The 18,137-nt window shown below is 35.1% G+C and overlaps 1 protein-coding gene across 47 annotated transcripts in view; it reads right to left on the bottom strand.

The window, feature by feature from the left end:
• Positions 1–18,137, bottom strand: part of ptprd.S (protein tyrosine phosphatase receptor type D S homeolog) — a 998,444-nt gene that overhangs the window by 650,070 nt on the left and 330,237 nt on the right. For all 47 annotated transcript variants that reach the window (XM_041574091.1, XM_041574084.1, XM_041574101.1 and 44 more), the window contains one exon: positions 10,881–10,988. The gene's annotated coding sequence lies outside the window, so the exon portion shown is untranslated. The remainder of the gene's footprint in view (positions 1–10,880; positions 10,989–18,137) is intronic.

The raw sequence follows: 18,137 nt of genomic DNA, 5'->3' as shown, positions 1-18,137 counted from the left end.
ATTGCTGTGTTCCCCTCCTCTGTTCAACTCTACCCATCATCAATCTAACCCTGATGCCCTTTTTCATCTATCTTTACCTCAGGTCATTAATCACTTTTGTCCAGTTCATAAATCTCCTTCCCCAAGTTTTTTACCCAAACCATTATCACTGATCTTTTTTGCTATGCCCTAGTCTGTGAAATATTTACTGGGTAAAATAATGATTTTTAAATCATATTTATTGGTAAAATATGAAATATCTATAAACTTTGAGAATCATAATACATGTTATTCTACAAGATTGTTATCATATGAATTGCATTCCCTTAGTGCTAAAAGAAAATGTATTAGAAGGTGTTTCCTAAAATCATGCATAGACTTCCAGTCCATCTAAGAAGGTGCTTCAATATATCATAAATATGTCTTACTTAACCTATGAATGGGGGGGGGGATCTATGGGCATGTATTCCTAATATCTTCCTCATATAAGCCACAACACCATGCCAGCTGATATAGGTGAGGTAGATAAAGATGAGGCATATTTCACAAAGGCTGTGTTTTGTATAATGGTTTTAAAATATTTCATCCTCCATCCTTTCCTTCAAAAATGGATAAAATTTGAAGACAACATTGTACTGTTTTAACATTTGCATACAGATTTAACAACCTATTGCAGAAAAGCAGACAAAATACATGTTGTTTTCATAATGGCATAGCAGAATCTGGTACAATTTATTGATCTTTGCCCTGAAATTTAAGTGCCAGCTATGGTGACTCTTATGTTGATTAGTTGAACTGGAAAACATAATACAGTAGCATATGACATATGATAACATATGGTATAGCATTTGTCCTGTGCCCAAACTTAAGTGGGGCTCATGACAATTTAATACTGTATAATAATCATTTCAGGTTTTCTGAAGGATATTGGTATGATATTTAACCTATTACAATCCCCAGCTTTTGTAGTTTGTAGATTTATAATCTCCTGAAACCCAAATCCAAACATTCCCACTTTTCCTTATTGTGGCTTAAATGGATCTGCAGTATGACATTCTCTTGCTCTAAAACATTTGTCATCATTGCTGCTGCATTGCAAACCGCTATTAAGATGGTTAAAACTTAAAAGTAAAATAACAAAAAATAAAAAAAATAAGATGAAAACATTTCATGGTGCCTGAAAGTATTATTAAATCTTTTGTAAGTGTAAATAGCTTCATGGATATTGAAAGGTTATCTAGAAAACTGAATTTTCCAGGGAGTTGAATGTAGAACAAGTCTCTTGTGACATTTTACTCAAAACCTTGAAATATAATTACTTCTGAAATACTTATGTATTAGAGAGTTAAGCTTGTAATGTTTATGGAAATGTTTGGAAAAAAAATCTCTAAGAGACAAATGGCAAAACATCAATTTGTGAAAGCCTGGAAGATATGTAGAATCCTAGCTTTTGAGAAATGAAGGATAGAAAACAAAGGGATTTTGAAAGTTTTTACAACTTTTCTTGAACCAGAACTGGGTGCATCACTTAAATATGTTGTGCTTGGAAAATGAGGTTCTACTATCTCCACAAATAACTCATCCTGAAGACATAAGCTGAATTGAGGGATTTATAACAACTATGAAAATAGCTGTTTTAAATGAAATGGATGGATTTCATACAGTACCCAAAAGTCAATTTTATTCTGATACATGATAAAATACGTTTATTCTTTATAGAAAAAAAGGACATCTTTTATTAAGCTTCCCTGGGCTTGTGAAGTGTAATGTATTTGGTGCAAAATATACGTCCATTGAAATGTAATTTCCCGTCATATGCAAATAAGCTAACGCTAGCGTTAATTCGGCAAACAAAGCAAAGTTGCGCTAGCGTGGGCTTATTTACATACAGCGGGAAATTAAATTTCAATGGACGTATTTAAAAACTTCGCCATCGTTCGGCGCCCTGGATGCAACTTTGCATTTTAGTGAATTAGCGTTGTACTGGCGAATTTTCGCCTGGCGAAGTGTGGCGATGTGAGCAATGCCGTCGCTGGTGAATTTCCGCAGGTTAGTGAATTTGCTCCTAAGGATGTAGTGAGATGAATAATGTAAATTACAAAATAAAATAAGTTATTTATGACTAGCTATATTTGAAACAAAATCAACTGGAAGCTGGGCAATTATTGCTATGATTTTTTTTTTTACATTCATTGAAATACCTAGTATGTAAATGATCATAACAAAACTAGAGTTATGGTTTAGGGAAATAATTGTAAACAGCATGGTAATTATATTTAAAAAAATTATATTTGACAGTATTATGCCTTTATGTCTATAAGTACATGCTTTGTATTTTCTTTCAAGAGTCTTATAATTGTTAAAAAGAGATAATCGGCTTTAACTTATTTAAAGGGTCTGGGCCACACAGCAACAACTTTAAATAATTCAAAATTATTTTTTTTTTGTTTTAAATAATCTATTTATGCATATGTTTTCAGATTAAAGTTAAATAAACTACTTAGGGGCAACTTAATCAAAGCTTTCCTGTAGGATTTCCAACTATTTGAACTTTGATGGAATTGATCCAACTTGCTGAATAATTCTACTGGCTTATTCAATTGATTCAATAAATATTGATAAAAGAATATATTCTGAGTCTTCAGGTTTTTTTTATACCAGATCTCCTTTCTCCAAAAACTTTTTCTTTTAAGTAATGTAGCTTTTTATGCAGTAAAAAGACGGTCAGGTCCCAACCTCACATGCAAGTGTTAAAACACAAATTCACTTTGCCTTTGCTTTTTTCTTGTGACCTCCCTCCATCTGTCAAATTCTATTTAATGAAAAATCCAACACATTAGCCCAATTAGAATTACTGATGCAATTCAGTCAGCTATGTATGTTTAATCTTAAGTAGTTTAAAACTTCTCACTGATGGAGTAGTACTTTCTTCTTTCAAGCTTCAACTATAGAGTAAAATGTGGAAAAATATGTACCTTTATTTATTTGCTTGTTGGAAATGTTTAATCACGGAACCTAAACAACCTAAAAGCATTTAGGAAAACTATGAACAGCATCTGGAGTCTACCATAGTTATCCTGAAGCCTGACTAAATAAATTTGGAGAGAATATAGGAAATATTTGAAGGAGTCAAGTCAAGCCTGCTGTTTTAATCTTTAGTTTTTTTTATAAAAAGGCCTTTTCAAAATTTAGGGGCATATTTATTATGCTGTGTAAAAAACAGTGGGATAGTACACCATAGATCACCAGGCTTCGCTGTGTAAAAAAAAAAAGGAGATTTTTTTTTACACGTTTCTTCTTAGAGTGACTGCAGCCGAAGGCAATGTAAAATAACAGTGTCAAATCTGGCGTTTACATGGAGTAAAGTTAGAAAAACCTGTTTTTTTCAGTTTTTTTCGTTTTAAACAGCATAATAAATATGTCCCTTACAGTATGCATACACCTTGATATATTAAGTATTATCATTGCTTCCCTTCTTTAGTGGGGTAATGGAAGTTTTAGAATCAAATTTTTCAAAAAAGCTGCAAGTGGCAAGTAACTAAAATGTAAAACCAAAATATCACATTCAGTCAAGAATTGAACAGGCTGCAGCTTTAATTCAAGGTAAGAATACATTATTTTAACACATGCAAATAACATATGAGCATAATACTAATACCTTCTGGGCTACCTGTCAACCAGTCGTCCAACCTCAACGTGGTCAAGTGGGTAAGGAAATCTAGGCAACCAACTGTCATATTATAATCCAAAAAAAAAAAATCTCTATATTCATGCTGTCAAAAAAGTCCATTTATGATATCATATCATATATGAAATACTCTGCTGCATGCTCATTCATGCCATCCTAAGAACTTGATAGGTGGAATACCAGTGGGACAGTTCCTTAGACTGAGAAGGAACTGTTCCACTGACAGAGAATTCTATGACCTAGCAAGAGATATGATTAAGAGAGAGAGTCTATGATAAAACCAACATTAACAAGGCCTTTTTGAGAGCAGCTAATATGGATAGGGATAAACTTTTGGCCCCCAAAAATAAGAAACAAAATAGACATTTATGATAAGGTATCTTTTATTATGAGATACAGCAGACAGTATAAAATAGTTCAAGTTGCAAAAAAATGTCTTCCTATTCTGTACACAGATGTGGATTTTTTTGTAACTTTAAACCATGGGGTGAGGCGAGAAGTATATTGGATCTTTTACTTAGAGACACTGCTGCCATTAGGAATGAATTTTGATGTGACCTGCTTTGTATAATGGATATGTAGACAACTTGTACTTGATATACATTGATGACAGTTATAATGTTTTTATATTTGTTCTAGTTTTGCCCCTGAACATGGATCTTTCAGAATCAGATAGGTGCAATGATCTTATAGTCGAATGGGCTGGTCTGGAGTACCATAATGAGGTGTTGATTCAATAATGAAAATTGGTTTTACTGATGGAAGTTTTTTTTTTGAAAATGTATATATATGTATATGGACATGTGTTTTGTCTTTTGGAATTGCTATGATTAAGTGCTAGGTAAGCATGAAACTTGTTAGGCTCCATGTGGGGTCATGTATTTTAATATGATATAATAAATGAACTTTTAGAACAGCATGATTATAGAAAAAAAATTCAGTTTGTAATGTGTTACCTCTTTTGGCTCCATCATGCTCAGTTTTTGTAATTTATGCTTATTATAGATAGTGATGGGCGAATTTATTTGGCGGCAAATATCCACGTTTCGCCGCCAGCAAATACATTTGTGAAATTGTCGAAAAATTTTGCGTACTTCAGTGTAATTCAGAGTACTGACGCCAGCGTATTGACGCCAGCAAATTCAAAATGCGTCAAACTAGTGTGACAACTCTTACTACCAATACTGACCATGGCAACCGCAACTTGTCAGATAACCCCTCTGGAGAGAGAGAGATGATAAGATATAATTTTTTGGATAAATAAATCCTTTTTGCCTTGTTGAATTCCTGAAATTATATACTGGACTGTAATAAATATTTTGTTGGTCATGAAGCATTTCCAGGGACATTCATCTTCTAATAATGATAATTTAATAAATTTGATTATTAATATTATTATAAATAATAATAATAATAATTATTCCAATACGAGTAGTGATTAGGGGTGCACCATTACCTGCAAATGGAACAACCATTTCGATTGTTCAACTGCATAATTTATTTTTAGACTGTTTTTAATTAAATTTGATTGCCTGCTTCCACACTATTTATTTTACTGGAGTTTCAAAGCACTTTCCCAGTTATAATATTCCCTTGATAGTTGTTCATTATTAACTGCTTCTTAAAATGGCTGTTCCCAACTCTCATTTTATCAATATTTAAATAACAGTGTTTCTTTAACGTAAAATTTTGAGTGTTGCATAACCAGTAGGCAGTCAGCTGCCAGTGCACTTGGTTTCATGTTGTGTTATCAAAGTAATACATTCAATGGAAAAGTGCTCTGTTTTTATATTTCAATTCAAACAATGACTATGAACACAAATTGTGGCAATATTTCAAGGTAGCAGTAATCAATGAATTTGCCAAGAACTTTGTGACTTACTGCTTTTATGAGCACATTTTCCTAACAGCTAATTAATCATAGCAATACAACCAACAAGAAAAACAAATAATTGAACTGGGCCATAAAACTCTCAATAGAAACATTACTCAAGAATCTTTTAGGCTGCAAAACATTATACTGTGCCAGTTAAAGGATAAACCAAGGAAGTATAGAGGCTTTTAAATGGTAATTACAGAATATATCAGAGTAAAGCAGATCTGTCTGAAATTATGTTAGAATAAATAGTTTGTGCAAAGTTTACAGGTAATTTAGATTTTAAAGTGACAGTGAGACGTTATAGGAATGTGTCACTACAACTATAAACTCATTCAAGGTATTAAGAACTGAAAGATTACCACCTTCTGCTCACCCTTTACAGCAATGTTCAGCTTGGGTTGGGTCAAACACATGAACAAAACAATGGTCCAGCCTATCTGAGAAGGCATGATAAAGACACATTTATGTAAAAACATGCATCACTTTATGATGATGATAGTGATTTTGTATTATTTTTACTACACATTTATATAATGGCAATATATGCTGCAGTGCTGTGCAATATACAGTACTTAAACATAATGTGAAAACATGGATTTAATTTCAGTTATTAAATCCACAAATAGGCAAAATCAATCCACTGCTAATGAAAGCAGTGAGAAGGAGACCTAAAAAATATATATGATGTGATCATTTTATGATGTGGTAAGTAAGATTCTGGACAGTGGGGGGGCAGTAGATGTGATCTATTTGGATTTTGCCAAAGCGTTTGATACTGTGCCCCACAAACGACTGCTTTATAAACTAAGGTCTATTGGGCTTAATAAAGTCGTTTGCACGTGGATAGGAAACTGGCTACAGGATCGGGTACAGAGGGTGGTTGTTAATGGGACATTCTCTACTTGGAGTAAGGTTCTTAGTGGGGTCCCCCAGGGCTCAGTATTGGGTCCACTTTTATTTAACTTGTTCATTAATGACTTAGGGGAGGGTGTTGTAAGTAATGTATCGGTGTTTGCAGATGACACAAAATTATCCAGCCCAATTAATTCCATCCAGGATGTGGCATCCTTGCAACATGATCTTGACAAACTGGCAATCTGGGCAGCTAAGTGGCAAATGAGATTCAATGTTGATAAATGTAAAGTCATGCACCTGGGATGTAAAAATATTCAAGCCACTTATACCCTTAATGGGACTGCACTAGGCAAATCCATTATGGAAAAGGACCTTGGAGTCCATGTAGATTATAAACTTGGCTGTAGCAAGCAATGCCAGACAGCAGCATCAAGGGCAAATAAGGTCTTGAGCTGTATTAAAAGGGGCATAGAGTCAAGGGAGGAGGGGGTCATTCTTCCACTGTATAGAGCACTTGTAAGGCCCCATCTAGAATATGCCGTACAGTTTTGGTCTCCATCACTCAAACAGGACATTATTGAATTAGAGAGGGTACAGAGAAGGGCAACTAAGCTGGTAAAAGGTATTGAAAATCTTAGCTATGAGGAAAGACTGGCACAATTGGGGATGTTCACGCTGGAGAAGAGGCGCTTAAGGGGTGATGTGATGACTATGTATAAATATATAAGGGGATCATATAATAATCTCTCTAATGCTTTATTTACCAGTAGGTCTTTCCAGCTGACACGAGGTCACCCATTCCGATTAGAAGAAAAGAGGTTCCGCCTAAATATTCGGAGGGGGTTTTTTACAGTGAGAGCTGTGAAGATGTGGAATTCTCTCCCTGAATCAGTTGTACAGGCTGATACATTAGATAGCTTTAAGAAGGGGTTGGATAGCTTTTTAGCAAGTGAGGGAATACAGGGTTATGGGAGATAGCTCAAAGTACAAGGTGATCCAGGGACTAGTCAGGAGTCAGGAAGGAATTTTTCCCCCTCTGAGGCAAATTGGAGAGGCTTCAGATGGGTTTTTTTGCCTTCCTCTGGATCACCTGGCAGATAGGTAGTTAAAAAAAAACTTGATGGACATGTGTCTTTTTTCAACCTTACTTACTATGTTACTATGTTACTATGTTACTATGCAAAGAAATTTGAGAATTCAGATTCAGTCTTGGGGGCAGGTTTATCAGCATTCTCATTTTAGTGGTTTTAGAGCTTTTTGAAACTATGAATTCCAGGTAAAGTTGTTGTTCCTTGTTAGCCAGTCACAGGGCAAAATAAATAAATAAATTGGTGTAAAGGTAATACCTTTATTGACTAACTAAGATAATCATAGCAAGTTTTGGAACATTTCCGTTCCTTTTTTGAGCTGAATATTCAACCAGAAAACCTCTTAAAATCTAAATTGATTCAAGTGTTAGTAATTAGAACCCTTAATATAGAGACAGAATATATATATATATATATATATATATATATATATATATATATATATATATATATATATATATATATATATATATATATATACATACACACATACACACACATAAACTTTAGTGTCTGTGTCCTTGATCAAGGTCCCATGGTGACCGAAATACTGGATTACGATGACATATGCTATTAAGTGGGTCTTTTTCGTAGAAGTCAATAATAATGCAATAGATGTGCTTCAAGGGACTGATTATTTGGCCAAACTAAAATTGTACTTGATATATAAATTTAATTAAACTTAAATACTATACTAATTGACCCCTTAGAACCCAGTGAAAGTCTAAAAACTGTGTTTTCAATTACAATATCCCCCCCCCATTGTGTTCAATTATATATCTGTTTCATTCTTTTTATTTGTAACTGGAACAGAACATTGGCAAATGGCGAAAAGGAAGGAAGAGCACAGCGGAGTTGGATTTCTTTCTGTCAGGAAGCTCCCTGGAGAGGACGAATGTCTTATCCACATGCAAGGACAAGATTTCACCCACTGAGTTTCCATTTTCATGAAAGTACACAAGAATGGTCCTGCTGCACACAAGCTGCACTTAATTTAGAAACTCTGTAAAAATAGATGCATTAATTCAAGAGCTAAATGATCAGAAACTGTCAAGAAGCAAGAAGTAGCTGAAGGATGCCCACAAGCAAATACAAAAATATAGTTGGATATAGGCTTTATAATGCTAATGTCCCAGCATTCATGTCTACATAAGGCATTTATTTTTACATATACAATCTGGGCAATGCAACAAAATAAAATTTTATATATATATATATATATATATATATATATATATATATATATATACAATGAAAATGTCACATATACTGTATTATAAATTACAGTTTTCCTGAAATTTTTATTCATTTCTAGTTACCAGCTGCCATTCACTGCATAAAGGAAGTGTGTATTTTCTTTTTAATTTGTGTTCTTGGATTATTATCTAATTATGCTGATGCATTTTGTCAGGGTTGTTCATTCCACTGGCCTATCAAAGATAATGATTCAGGGATGGTGCAAGGTTTGTCTTAACAACACCTGTACTGTAGGTTAAAAGATTATTTATTATATACTTTTTTTTTGAAAATTACCTCCTTTAGCTGCAGCACACAACCTTCCTACTAAATCTCCCAGAATTCCTCAATGTATGGGTCTCTCCAAACCTGCACATACAATCCCATGTCTTCCTTCTCTTAGTTTCTACAGCTGGATTACGTACAGATACATCAGAGAACCACACCATTAGCTTCTTGCAATAGGATAAAGTACCTAATTCTGTAAATGTCTCTTTCTATGAGTCCCCTGAAGCAAAGACTTCCATGTTTAAATTCAATTCCAGTTTAAAGAGGACCTGTCACACAATTCCAGATCCTATTTTATGATGATAGTCAAGGAAACTAAGGGGCAGATTTATCAAGGGTCGAATTTCGAAGTGGAAAATACTTCGAAATTCATCCATCGAATTGAATACTACGAAATTCGAAGTCAAATTCGTAGGATTTTTTGCATCGTACGATCGTATTCCGATCGTAGTCCGATTGTATGATCCGAATGATTTTATCGTACGATCGTACGATTTTCCTTCGAATACAAAAAACTTAGAAATAAGCTTTGGAAGGTCCCCATAGGCTAACATAGCACTTCGGCAGGTTTAAGTTGGCGAAGTATTGAAGTCAAAGTTTTTTAAAGAGACAGTACTTCGATTATCGAATGGTCGAATAGTCAAACGATTTTTACTTCGAATTGAAGTAAAATCGAAGTCGTATTATCCTATTCGATGGTCTCAGTATCCAAAAAATTACTTCGAATTTTGAATTTTTTTACTTTCCAAAATTCCCTAGAATTCACTTCAACCCTTGATAAATCTGCCCCTAAATGTCACTTACACTATGTAAATTATTTCTATAGTGTTTCTTTTAGTCATGGAATTTACAATCACCTCAAGCAGGCAGACGCCATTTTGTGGACACTGTTATTAAGATAAGCTTTGCATTATTCCAAAATCGTGTTTATGCAAGGTACGGATGTTTAAATAGAAAAAAATATTTGGGTTGCATGTTTAATTTGAAAAGGACTTTTATTTTACAGTTTTTTATGTCTGGGTGACAGGTCCCCTTTAACTCTAGCCACAGTGAATTCCTCAGAGGAACCATATTCAATAAAACTTTTCCAAAGCCTACCAGTATATAAAGTAAATGGACATTAAAAATCATATATATGTGTCTATACATTGGCAGATACAGACTCTAAGGTTTGCTTGCTTAACTATACATACGGTACATTTATCTCTTTGCAATGGCATAAACTTTTGTTCAGACAAAATATGTGAAGATAGAACCATAGGGTATTTATAAAAAATGTCAAAGAACACTAATTATCAGCAATCTTTCATGTTGCATTAAACCTTTTACTCTTCCATTTTTCATCCACTCTTATTCTAATTTTCTTCTTAAATACCTATATTTGCCACTGGTTTACCCACTATAAAGGGCATGCAGTTAAGATAAAAGCTAGTAGTATGACATTGCCTAAGCCTATCATTACAAGAACTTTTAGTTTTTAGTGTAATTTTGTACTTTTACAGTATTGATATATTGACTAATATCAATGACAGTCTTGTAGGTGCTTAAGTGGTGGTGAATGATCCATTGCCCTCAACTTTCATCCATTATAAGCAAGAAAAGTAAAATTGCAGACTGTTATATTTCGCTGTGTTTAGTTTATTCATGACTCAAAAGCATTGGAGTCAGTTCTAATCGTTTGTTTACTAGGTTCAGTAAAAGAAGTGCAATGTAAATGTTTTAAAGAGCAACTAAATTTGAGCTTCTCCAAGCAAAAACTATTAAGAGACTATTGATGTACTCAATTATTTCCCATTATGTCGTACTAAATGAATATTTATTCCATAGGTAACTCTACTGTGGATAAAAAAAGCAAAATGTGACTTACTAGGAGACGAGGCTGTGAGCTGCAGTTTGCACAGGTACCAACATTCTGTCAGTCGGATGATTTCCAAAGAATTGCTTGATTAGAAAAAGGATACTAGATTTATTACACCTGAAAGAGAATATTGCACAGATTATCTATGGGAAATGCCACTTTAGAATGATTACAGGTATAAAACAACAGAGAATAATCAGTGAAATTAAAGTAAAAAACAAAAAAGTAATTCATAGGATACAATTAGTGATGGGCGAATTTGGGGTGTTTCGCTTTGCCGAAATTTCCAGCGAAATGGCGAAAATTCGCAAAACGCCGCCGGTCCCCAGCATCCATATTTGGACGTCGGAGCACATTCGCCATTTTTTTGACCCATCACTAGATACAATGTTCATTTAGAGAAAATAACCAGAAGGATGTGCATTCAGGATGATTAAGTAAGGATGGGGCACTACTGGGTCCATTTCTAAACAGTAGAAAAGCTTGGTTTATTAAGTATGGATGAAAAGAATCAACAGGTTATTGAATTAGTCACAAGTAAAACATTTTTATTTGATGCTTTAAATAAAATTTGGTGTTAAAACAATAATATCATATTGCTGAAGGGAAAAAAAATGTTTCACCCAAGTAGAAATCACTTTTAATTGAAGTAGCAAAGCGTATGGTGCAGAAACCAGTCATGAATATGTGCGGACTTATTATAATTTTTACAGTTTCAATGGCACAATGAATAATGATTATAGACATTAAAATTCAGTCTTTTCTAGTCATGTATATAGTCTTATTTATTTAAAGTCTCTTGATAACGGCATATAAAGGACAATTATGATTTTCAAATTGAATATCACACATGGCTAAAATGGGGAAGTTGCTCATCTTAGAAATGCAGCATCCCTGCGTTTAAATTAACAAAATATTTGAACGCTGATACTGTGTATTAGAAGTGATTGACTGAATGATATTTAGGACAGAGGTAGCCTCTATGGGTTTCTGTTTGTATTTGTACTTAAGCAGTAGAAAATGTGTTTTTCAGTCTTACACAATATGCCACATTACCCCTTTACCCTCATCAAGGAAGCGAAAACACATCACAATTAAAAAAAAAAACAAATAGATCCATAGCAACTAATACCAAAAGGTTTTCAGACTGTGCTGAATTGAGTACTGGATAAATTGGGAGACGGTGTGATCCACTTGTCAGTTCTTAAAGTGATACTGACACTAAAAAATTTCTTTTCAAAATATTAATCTACATTAAGGGGCAGATTTATCAAAGGCCGAGGTGAATTTTCGAATGAAAAAAGTACGAATTTCGAGCTATTTTTTGTGTACTTCGACTAGAGGATAGTCCCAATTAGATTCGAAAAAAATTCGAATATCGAAATTTATCATGTATCGTCTCTTAAAAAATGTAACTTCGAACATTTGCCATCTAAAACCTGCCAATTTGCTGTTTTAGCCTATGGGGGGACTTCCCAGAACCTATTTAGAGTCAATCGAAAACTTTGAATCGAATTCGATCTAATGCGCTATTCCTTCAATTTGTACGATTCTAATTCGGCAAATACGGACCTATTCAATCAAAAACAGACCTATTCGACCAAAAAAAAAACTTCAACTTAATTTCGGTTTCTGTTTTTGAATTCGAATTTCAAAGTTTTTTCAATTCGAAATTTGACCCATTGATGTATGTATGCCTACTTTTTTAAATTTTGTATTCAATAAATATTGATTTTTAACATTGAATAGAACATTTTGGAGTATAATTTTTTGTAACTTGATATTTGGGCCCTTGTGGACTGGGGGCTATATTCCAAGAGACTTTGGCCATTTGAGACTGGCCTTATAGACTGCAGTTTTTGATCGTTATCAGTATTGGACCTGATGGCATACACCCTGCGTTCTTACAGAGCTTAGTTCAGTTTTAGACCAGCCCCTATTTCTGATTTTCAGATTCACTTTCATCTGGTATGGTACCTATGGATTGGAGAAAAGCTGAATATTCGGAAGGTTGTTTTTTACATTGAGAGCTGTGAAGATGGGGAATTCTCTCCCTGAATCAGTTGTACAGGCTGATACATTAGATAGCTTTAAGAAGGGGTTGGATGGCTTTTTAGCAAGTGAGTGAATACAGGGTTATGAAACATAGCTCATAGTACAAGTTGATCCAGGGACTAGTCCGATTGCCATTTTGGAGTCAGGAAGGAATTTTTTCAACCTCTGAGGCAAATTGGAGAGGCTTCAGATGGGTTTTTGCCTTCCTCTGGATAGACTGGCAGTTAGGCAGGTTAAAAAAAGTTAAAAGGTTGAACTTGATGGACTTTTTTCAACCTAACTTACTACGTTACTATGTTATATATATATGTGTATATATATGTGTGTGGAGAGAGCGAGAGAGAGAGAGAGAGAGAGAGAGAGAGAGAGAGAGAGAGACTCTGCACTCAACCCATTATCAATATATTTTGTGCATACTGCTACTGAAAAATGCCTTACCCTTTAAGCAAAACAGGGATTGTTTGTCCATATATTGCAATATACAGTATTTAAGCTGGCCAACTACGTGTGTATACTGTATGTATATATATATATATATATATATATATATACACACACATACATACAGGTATTATACAGGTATTATACAGGTATCAGACATGTTATCCAGAATGCTCGGGGCTTTGGGTTTTCTGGATAACGAATCTTTCTGTAATTTAGATCTTCATACCTTAAGTCTACTAGAAAATCATGTAAACATTAAATAAACCCAATAGGGTTGTTTTGCCTCCAATATAAGGATGGATTATATCTTAGTTTGGATCAAGTACAAGGTACTGTTTTATTATTACAGAGAAAATCAATCAATCGAACAGCAATATATGTTATGACTGCACCCAGCCACTTTGGGTTTTTTGTAATATGAGTGCCGACTAATTTTTATGCTATATAAATATATATGTACACGTTATTAAATATATATAAGTTGCCTTGCCACTTTCAGAGGTCATATTTCTCTACTCATTGACTACAACTCCTTTTCTTCACACTATTTTATTCATCTGGGATTAATCCCTGCTTGTACTCCAACATGTAAAAGGTCCACTGCTAAGGTCTATCTTCTTAACACATCTAATACAAACACAAGTCTTTTTCTAAAACAGTTTTCTTGTGCTGAATTCTCTCTCTAGAATAAACACGGTACACTTTGTATGCCAGGCTCTGGCATATATCCAGTATATTAAGACAGCAGACCTACAAGTAATTGTTGAAATATGTGTCCTGTTGTTTATATTGTGGTTTGGCATTATGGCTGTTTTTATAACTGTTAATGCACATATTGTTTCAGTAAAAACATATTTACAGTCACCATAGTTTTTATCACAATTAGCTTCAGTCTCGTTTAAAATAAGAAGCCATTCACAAAGTTATTGAATTTTAAAGGCAATACGATTATCAATGTCTGAGGTTTAATTGTGTGTGTTTTTAATTGGCAAACTACAGTGTGTTTACTGATCCAACAAACCAACATTTTTTTTGTTAATGCAATGTTCTTAAATGGCTTTTATTTATTTATTTTTTAAACAACTATTTATGCAAATATTTTGACTTTGCATATTTGGTTTAACGCTGTTTTAGAAAAGTCATACTTTTATTATCACAGCCCCATAATTTATACCATCATGAAAAATGAAGGTCACACATACTAAACGATGTTAAGTATTAAGGGATTTTCTGGCTCTTGGATGAAATTAGCTATAAGGTCCATTAAAGTCTGCCATTGTTTCTAAAAGTCTGGCACTCTAGACTACTAATTCAGCAATGTGATTTAGCATGAACAGAGATTTTCGGGAAGGGAAATCAAAGGATTAACGTAGGCTTCCATTTGTCAATCATTGCAAATTGAATAAATTACTACATTGCCAAAGGCACTGGCAGTGGTAGAACAGAGCTTCAGTAGCTTAACATCTAATCAGCTTGGCTTCTAATATTGTCAGTGCTGCAGCAAAATGTAAAACTGTGGATTTTTCAAGATCTGTGTAGAAGGTATATATCTGGATACACTTTAAGCTAAAAATATGTACAGTACATCTGGACCTAGCAGACAAGAGAATAAACATAAACAGGGCCGGAACTAGGGGTAGGTAGGGTTGCCACCTTTAAAAAAATCTTCACCGGCAGGTGGATGGGGAGGGTTAAAAGGGTGGGTTGTGACACAAAAGGGGGCGGGGCCATGACGCACTATTGGCTATGCACGCGTTTGGCAAAAAGCCCAGGAAAAAAGGTTAGTTTTGAGCAGGCTGGGGGCAGGCCACGGGCTTTTTTTTAGGTTTATTACAAATTTACCGGCAGCTACATTGCCGGTAAATTTGTAATACCGGCCCTGGCCTTGGCTGGTGTTTTACTGGCTAGGCCGGTAAAATACCAGCCGGGTGACAACACTAGGGATAGGCAGAGTAGGCACGTGCCTAGGGCACAAAGCTGGGGGGGCGCCAGGCACGTACCTGCTCAGTCGCCTACCCTATGCCCGGTCCCGTCTCTACCAGACTGCCGTTTCTATCCTCTGTGTAAATGTGTTTCTGCGCTATTGAGCGCGCACTCAGCCGGCCCGTGGCCGGCCAGGTTGCCTAGGGCACCTGCCTGGGTTGGCCCGGCTCTGAACATAAAATAGGTATTAGTGTATAGAGCGACTACAATTTAAGTTAAGGACTATATGGTATAAGTATGTTCCCAAGGTCAAAAAGTTACTTTTATAACATACATATCTATGCAAGTTGCCCATATGTTTGGCTGTTCTTTTGTGTGGATTGTGTAAAATATTATATATCTTTATTTTGAAGCTTTGGTCTCTTTGGTTTAGGGGAAGTAATTTCTGCAGATTAGAGTCTGTCCTTTATAAACTGCAAGAGCTGTGGAAACTGTACTATATTACTGCATTGCTCATATGGTAAAATAAATATGGGCAGTATTCTATAAAGAATTATAATTATTTTGGATTTTTTAGCATTTATATTTGTTCCATTATGTACTTATAATAGTATAATATAAAAGCAGTAGAAAATTCATATTTTTAACAAAATGCTTGTGATTGTGAAATGTTTAAACAGAGAATTGAAAAGGAAATCACAAAAATGAATACATTTGATATCATTAAAGAAAATGGAGGAGAAGAAATAATACCTTTTTCAAATGAAGAATAGTGATGGGCGAATTTATTCGCCAGGTGCGAATTCGCGGCGAATTTGCGCGATTCGCGCCGAGCGAATAAATTCGCTAAACGGCCGCGAAAATTCGCGGTAAAAATTCGCAAAAAATTTCACAAAGTTTTCGCCGTTTCGCGCGAAATTCGCGAATTTTTCGGCGAAGCGAAATGGCGCAAATTCGCCCATCACTAATGAAGAAAAAAAGGGAAGCAGAAAGTGAAGGGTATAAAAAGGTGAGTAGGGAGATTAAAAGGAGAAAGGAATATGAAGAATATTAACAAATTGAAGAAAAAAAGAATTACGAAATTAAGATAAGCAGAAAGCACATATGAAGTTAGAAGTAATAAAAAAGGATAGAGATATACAGTACATAAATATACTGTATATAACAGCCCCCCAACAATAAAACAATGAACTGAATAGTAATCACTCTGTATTCTTTGTCTACTGATTAAAGCAAACCTGAAATCATAAAGCTTTTGATTTTATTCAGAAGGTCAATATTTATTTTTTACCACATCTGCCAATTACTGTATTATAGGGGGCAATCACAATGCCCCATGCAGTGTGCAATGTGCAAAAAACAAGGCCACAATTGGCCATTTTTTTGCACTTTAGCTGCGTAGGGTGTGGTGTTTATGCAAATGGCCTATAGATGTCACTGTGTTCATACTTATACTGTGCATACTTTGTGGTATCTTAAAAGTGAAAGTTACTGTTGTGTAATGCCTGCATGACTCTGCTGATAAAGCACTGTTATACTCTCCTCATCTTCGGCTACCCAAAACATAACAAATGGCGTCAAGGATGGCTCTTCTACCTCTGCAGCAGTCTGCACCTTTTCTTCCAAACCCTGGTGAGCCTACCATACATTTTACTGCTTGGATCCGTATGTTTGAAAATTACATTATTGCTGCTGACCAAGGGGGGATTTCTGCTTCTAGAAAGCGTGCTTTACTTATTCACTGCCTGGGAGCAGAGGGACAGCTTATATTCTATACATTACCATTACCTGATGATACTTATGAAACTGCTCTTACTACTATAAAGAACTTTTTTTGTGCCAAGAGTAAATGTGATTGCTGAAAGATATAAATTCCGCCAACGTGGACAACGTAATGGCGAATCCACAGAACAATTTGTAGCAGCTTTGAGAGAGCTGTTTGTTACCTGTGAGTTTGGGAATCTAACAGATGAAATGCTAAGAGACCAAATAGTGGAAAAAAACAAACTCACCTCTCATTAGAGAGAGACTGCTCCTAGAGCAGGATTTAACCCTTGCAAAGGCTATTACAGTTGCTAGCCAAATTGAAACTGCAGTGGCAGAGGCTAAAATTCTCAGTCAGGGAACTGATGGGAATGTACAGATTGTGAATTCAACACTGTGGCCTAATATTGCACAGTCACAGGCAAAATACAGTGTAAAGGAAAGGGATTCACCTACACTGCAAAACCGTGCAGCAAATACAAATAGAAAATACTGCTTTCACTGTGGCTCAACACAACACACTACAAATCATGTTACATGTCCTGCAAAAGCTTTACAGTGTCACAAATGCACAAAAGTAGGACATTTTGCTAAGATCTGCCATAGTTCTGCTAAAGATGTTCATGAAGTCACTACTACAAAATGTCACAGTATTAAGTGTGGATAAAGCTGGTACATTTATTCCAGACACGTTAATATGCATTGTCAGTGTCAATACTGCTTCGGCTGACAAAGGGCACTCCATTAACCTGATGCTTGATAGAGGTTCAGCTGTTTCTATACTACCAAAGGATATTTTCTTGAAATACTTTGCAAACGATCCACTTGTTGCACCTGTCCTGAAACTGGTCAGTTACTTAAAGGATCCAATCCCTGTGCTTGGTTGCTTGCCAGTGACTGAACAATTTGAATCAAATACTGCAAAATTACTTTTACATTGTGAATAAGGGTACTGCTATACTTGGAAGGGATCTCTTTGCTGCATTAAACCTACAATTAGTTGATGGTCTCATTACTACAGCACCAGTGCCTGCCACACAGCCAGTGTCTAAAATTTCACCACAAAGCAACACTTCACGG

Source organism: Xenopus laevis, chromosome 1S (assembly GCF_017654675.1).
Source record: "Xenopus laevis strain J_2021 chromosome 1S, Xenopus_laevis_v10.1, whole genome shotgun sequence".
Classification (NCBI taxonomy): Eukaryota; Metazoa; Chordata; class Amphibia; order Anura; family Pipidae; genus Xenopus; species Xenopus laevis.
Note: the sequence above shows the minus strand (reverse complement) of the source record. Positions and strands in the feature narration are given on the sequence as shown.